The 6,026-nt window shown below is 36.9% G+C and overlaps 1 long non-coding RNA gene across 1 annotated transcript; it reads right to left on the reverse strand.

Annotated features, from left to right (window-relative positions):
- Nucleotides 1-5,155: 5,155 nt before the first annotated feature.
- Nucleotides 5,156-5,661, reverse strand: LOC133322587 (uncharacterized). The gene is made up of 2 exons (XR_009754058.1): nucleotides 5,386-5,661; nucleotides 5,156-5,314 (listed from the first exon to the last, which is right to left on the reverse strand). It is a non-coding gene; the product is annotated as an uncharacterized LOC133322587 (long non-coding RNA).
- Nucleotides 5,662-6,026: the final 365 nt, after the last annotated feature.

The following is a 6,026-nucleotide window of genomic DNA, read 5'->3' on the forward strand; positions in this document are numbered from 1 at the left end:
TACATACTTTATGGATAGATCTACGTTGATTCACATTTAGATAAATATCACATATTTTATTTCATCCAATTTCATGCTAATAGTCCAGTTTAATATTTATACCCTTCACCACACTGTGGTACAGGGTATTATGTCTTTGTGCATATGTTTGTAACAGGCAAAAATAATGGAGATAGACCCATGGTTCCTTTTGAAAATGTGCATAGAACCACTTTCTGAGTTGATTTATGCATGTCCGTCCGTCTGTCCGTCCATATATTTTTGTTAACAAGTACACGTCGCATTTATGGTCCGATTTGAATGAAATTTGGCACAGGTCACTTAATTGGCCCAAGGACGAACCCTATTGAAATTGAAGAAAATCGGTCCACGGTACCCCCAAATTTTCGGTATTTTGAGGTTCTTGAGCGCGTTTTTCAACCGAATTCGCTGAAATTTGGTACTTTGAGTTCTTATTGGGTAGCAAATCTGTCTACCAAAAATTATAAATAAAGGTCAATTTTTTCGGATAGCCCCCATATAAGATTACCCCCAATTTTCGGTATTTTGGGGGTTTTGATAGCATTTCTCGACCGAATTCGCTGAAATTTGGTTCTTTATGTTCTTATTGGGTAGCAAATCTCCCTTCCAAAAATTATAAATATAGGTCCATTTTATCGGATAGCCCCTATATAAGGGTACCCCCAAATTTTCGGTATTTTGAGGTTCTTGAGCGCGTTTTTAACTGAATTCGCTGAAATTTGGTACTTTGAGTTATTATTGGGTAGCAAATCTCCCTACCAAAAATTATAAATAAAGGTCCATTTTTTCGAAAAGCCCCCATATAAGGGTTCCCCAATTTTCGGTATTTTCAGGTTCTTTGGCTCCTTTTATAACTGAATTCTCGGAAATTTTGTACATTGGATTCATATTGTGTATCAAATTACTCCACTAAAAATTATAAATATATGTCCAGTTTTTCTGGTAGTCCCCATATAACGGTACCCCCAAATTTTTGGTATTTTGGGGGTTCTGCATTTTTTGACCGAATTGACGTCGAGTTCTTATTAGGTAGCACATCTCTACACTATATATTATAAATATTGGTCACTTTTTTCTCGTAGCCCTCACATAAGGGTACTCACCAATTTTCGGTATTTTGGGGTTCTTGAACCAAATTCTTTTTATACCCTTCACCCTTAAATTGTGCACAAAAGTCCCTATATATCTCTCGATTTGCACTAAATTTGGCTCAGCGTAATGAAATAGGTCTAGGATGATGTGTGTTAAGTTTCCTTAAAATCGGTTCGGATTTAGATATAACTCCCATATATATTTTCGTCCGATTTAATGTAAAGGGAGCACCAAAGTCCCTTAATATATTTCGGTTTGCACTAAATTTGGCACAGAGTAATGAATTAGGTCTAGATGTGTGTCAAGTTTCCCGAAATAGGTTCAGGTTTAGATATGGCTTCTATATCTGACCAAATGAACAATTTAGTATCGGTTGCAGAATGACGTGTTTATGGTTCCAATTTCATTTTACTGGTCCTTTAAAAATGCGACGTCTGTTAGGATTCATCTGTTGAATATACTCAAAGTGGTGAAGGGTATCATATAGTCGGCCCCGTCCGACTTTACTACTTTCCTTACAGGTTTTGGCTCCGTTTTTATACCCTTCACCACACTGCGGTACAGGGTATTATGTCTTTGTGCGTATGTTTGTAACAGGCAAAAATCACTTTCTAAGTCGATTTATGCATGTCCGTCCGTCCATCCGTCTGTCTGTCCAGTTGTTAGATGAAATTTTGCATAGGTCACTTATTCGGCCCAACGGCCCTATTGAAATTGGGAAAAATCGGTTCAGATTTAGATATAGCTCCCATATATATATTTAACCGATTTAATGTAAATGGTCCCTATATATCTTTCGATTTGCACGAAATTTGGTACAGTCTAATCATTTTGGCCTATAATGATGTCTGCCAAGTTTCGTGAAAATCGGTCCAGATTTAGATATAGCTCCCATATATAGTTTCGTCCGATTTCATGCAAATGATGCCCCAAAGTCCCTATATATCTTTTGATTTGCACGAAATTTGGCATAACGTACTGAATTAAGCCTAGAGTGATGTCTGCCAAGTTTCGAGAAAATCGGTCCAGATTTAGATATAGCTCCCATATATAGTTTCGTCCGATTTCGTGTAAATGGTGCACCAAAGTCCCTATATATCCTTCGATTTGCACGAAATTTGGCATAACGTACTGAATTGAGCCTAGAGTGATGTCTGCCAGGGTTCGAGAAATTCTGTCCAGATTTCTATATAGCTCCCACATATAGTTTCGTCCGATTTCATGTAAATGGTGCCCTAAAGTCCCTATATATCTTTTGATTTGCACGAAATTTGGTACAGCAAAATCATTTATGTCTAGAATGATGTCTGCCAAGTTTCATGAAAATCGGTCCTGATTTAGATGTAGCTCCCATATATAGTTTCGTCCGATTTCATGTAAATGGTGCACCAAAGTCCCTATATATCCTTCGATTTGCACGAAATTTGGCATAAAGTACTGAATTGAGCCTAGGGTGATGTCTGCCAAGTTTCGAGAAAATCAGTCCAGATTTCTATGTAGCTCTCACATATAGTTTCGTCCGATTTAATGTAAATGGTGCACCAACGTCCCTATATATCTTTTGATTTGCACAAAATTTGGCATAACGTACTGAATTGAGCCTAGAGTGATGTCTGCGTTGTTTCGTGAAAATCGGTCCAGATTTAGATATAGCTCCCTTTTATTATAGATTGATTTTGAGTAACTGACGCACCAAGGAACCAATAGGAACAAAACGTTCTGAATTAGTATAAACTAACCTGTGACAAGTTTGTTTAAAATCGCTTAATATTTGGATAGATCAACTCCTCATGTTAGTCAGTTTGACATCAAATTTTGCACAACGTACAAAATTGAGCATAGAATTATGTAGTTGCGTTTTCTAGAAGTACAGACATAGCCCAACGGATGACCTATTTATATTTGTTTGAAGTCGATTTACATACTTTATGGATAGATCTACGTTGATTCACATTTAGATAAATATCACATATTTTATTTCATCCAATTTCATGCTAATAGTCCTGTTTAATATACCCATAGTGGTGAAGGGTATCATATAGTCGGCACCGTCCGACTTTACTACTTTCCTTACTGGTTTTGTTATTGACTATGAACCAATGTCAAATTCGTGTTAACTACGAATTAGCTCAACCCAATTTATAACCATATTTTATATTTTTTTATTTTCCTATTGGGTTATAATTTCTACAATTGTCATTAATAAAATATTTATTCGAATAGATTTTAAATTATAGATTAAATTTTCCCAAATGTCCCAAATTTATTACATACACCATGCTCCTAACTACATATACATGCACTGAACAAACTCCAATTTCATTTGCCACATAATAATAATCAGGATAAATCCCATCTATACACCGAACATCCCATATCTCATTAGTGTTGGGGTATTAAATGGCAATGCCATGTAACAAGCGCACGTCCGACCAGTTCATTACTCATTGGATACCATCTCCAGTTACAGCTGTTCCAGAGGTGTTGGGGTGAAGACGAAAAAAAACAGAAACGATGAGAGGATTAGCATAAATGAGGTTATGCGAGAATGCAACTAACTAACAACAACAACGACAACACTAACAATAAACTATACATTTAAATTTATTACAATTTACGCTAGTAAGCGCCGAAAAGTAAGCACTGCGGTTACTCCCAAATGCGATTGCAACAACAGCAGTAGCAGTAGCAGCATTGAATTTAACACACAACAATTGTTCCACCACAATTCGCAGAAAGACATTTTCGAGTGTTGAATGTTCTCTGGCGGCTGAATTGACTACAGCAGCCAATCCAACTACCATTTGGTTTGGGTGCCGGGGGGTTGAGGAAGGTCGGAGGATGCAGTGTTGTCGTTGTTGCATAGTTTAATGTTAAATTGCAGCCGGGGTGTATTGTGGCGGTGTGGCGACATAAAATCCAATTGGAACACAAAGCAGAAACAGAAATTGCAATTGTTGTAGTTTTTGTTAATCTCCACTTGAACACGTTTGTATTTAGTTTTTGGAAACACCAGCGGAATAACATTTGCACCTGATGTTCTTGTGGCACACTGAATGCGGTCATTGTCGTTCTACCAACAACAACAACAAAAACTACACCAATTGTAGCAGCGACTGTAGTAGTTGTTGTTGTATCTGCTAGAGGTTGTAAATGAGGAGGAATGGCCGGGTAACAATGTCATCGACGACAGCAACTAAAACTTAACTCGAGTAATATTTTCTATTTTTATTATGAGAAAACAAAAATAAAAAAAAAAGCTGAAAAACATTTTATTTGTGTTGCTTGTTTTGTTGCATTTTTTTGTAATTTTGTGGAAAGTAGTATGCACGAGCTAAGCTGGGAATATATGTATGTAAAAACAAATTGCCACCAGAAATTACACAGTTTGACTTGTTTTTAGAACGTGGAAGTGCTGGAAAACATAGTAGATGCACATTTCAAGTGCATAAAAAATGGATTTCGTAGTGAAGACGCATTATGAGGTTTTACGTGAACTACTATACATATTTCTGATCTTAGCATTGCAAATTTTGTTTTTTTATTGCGTTGTTTTCAGTAAAATGAAACATTAGTTTACTGAAAAATTTGATTAACTTGCGAACAATTTCGTGCGATCAGCAATCACGACAATAGTTGTAATTAACTTAACTTAAAGCGGACGAAACTAGATATGTGATATTGTTCTATATGTGTCACTACTTACACATTTCATTCGGAAATGCAAAATTTAATTTCAATCGCGAAGACTTAAATCGGGAATACTATGCAAAATTGCATCTTATTTTGACATAGTTTGGTTATTTGGCGAACAATATACATGAAAATGGTCAAAAATAAATATGGGTGCTCTATCTAAATCTGAACTAATTCCAATAAAACTCAATTATTTAAGTCTTAATTAGGAACGCTGAGAAAAACATCGCCATAAATTACCCATTGCGGTACGTTGTGCACAATTTTGTGTCAATCATTTACATAAAATCGAACGAAAATATAAAGGGTGAGAAAAAAAAACTGCAACAAAGTCCAAAGCCATAAATTTTAATGTTTTTTTTTAATTTTATTGAATGAAAGCAATAAATGTCGGAAATAGCATAAAATTTTAGAATAAGTTCAGATTTGTTCGAATTGGTGACTTTTTGCACGAAATATGGCCTTCAAGCGGACAATGAAACCGTCACACGCTGCCCGAATGTTGCTCCGCGGTATTTTGGCCCATTCCCGGCGAAGCGCTTGCTTGAGGTGATCGACACATTTTTTAGTGCCAACCTTGCTTTCCAAAATACTCCAGACACAATAGTCCAACGGATTGGTATACGGAGATTTTGGTGGCCATTGTGCGCTGGATATGAAGCGAGGAACCTCATTTTGTAGCCATTCTTGGGTGACGCGTGCTGAGTGCGATGGTGCTGAGTCCTGTTGGAATGTCCAAAGTTTGCGGCCAAAATGTTTACGTGTCCAAGACTTTATTTTCGCCATAATATTCGGCAGTAATTCTGATGACACGGTCCATTAATACGAGCGGAGAGCGACGATCAGCTGTTATGGTGGCCTTGAGTTCTGGTGGCCAAACGAAGGTGCACATTTTTAGCTGACCTCTTTGGTAAGTAAACACGATAATTTTGTTTGTTTACAAACTGCTGGACAATGAATGTTTTCTCATCGGAGAAAACCTAATTCGACAGTTTACCACTTTCGGCCAAGCGAAACAACTCTTTAGCTCTTTTGAGTCTATTTTCTTTGCGGCGTAGGTTCATGCACTTTTTTGGAATTTCAATGGCTTTACTTTCAATATTTGCCGAATGGAATATTGCGATATGTTCAGCTCACGAGCCATTTTTCGGTCATTGCGACGCGGGTTTCGATCAAGTCACTTCTTTACTTTTCGAACCATTTCAGCTGATGTTGCT

The sequence above is a fragment of the Musca vetustissima genome, unplaced genomic scaffold, assembly GCF_032173495.1.
Source record: "Musca vetustissima isolate MV318-11 ecotype Yass unplaced genomic scaffold, APGP_CSIRO_Mvet_v1 utg8237, whole genome shotgun sequence".
Taxonomy (NCBI): domain Eukaryota; kingdom Metazoa; phylum Arthropoda; class Insecta; order Diptera; family Muscidae; genus Musca; species Musca vetustissima.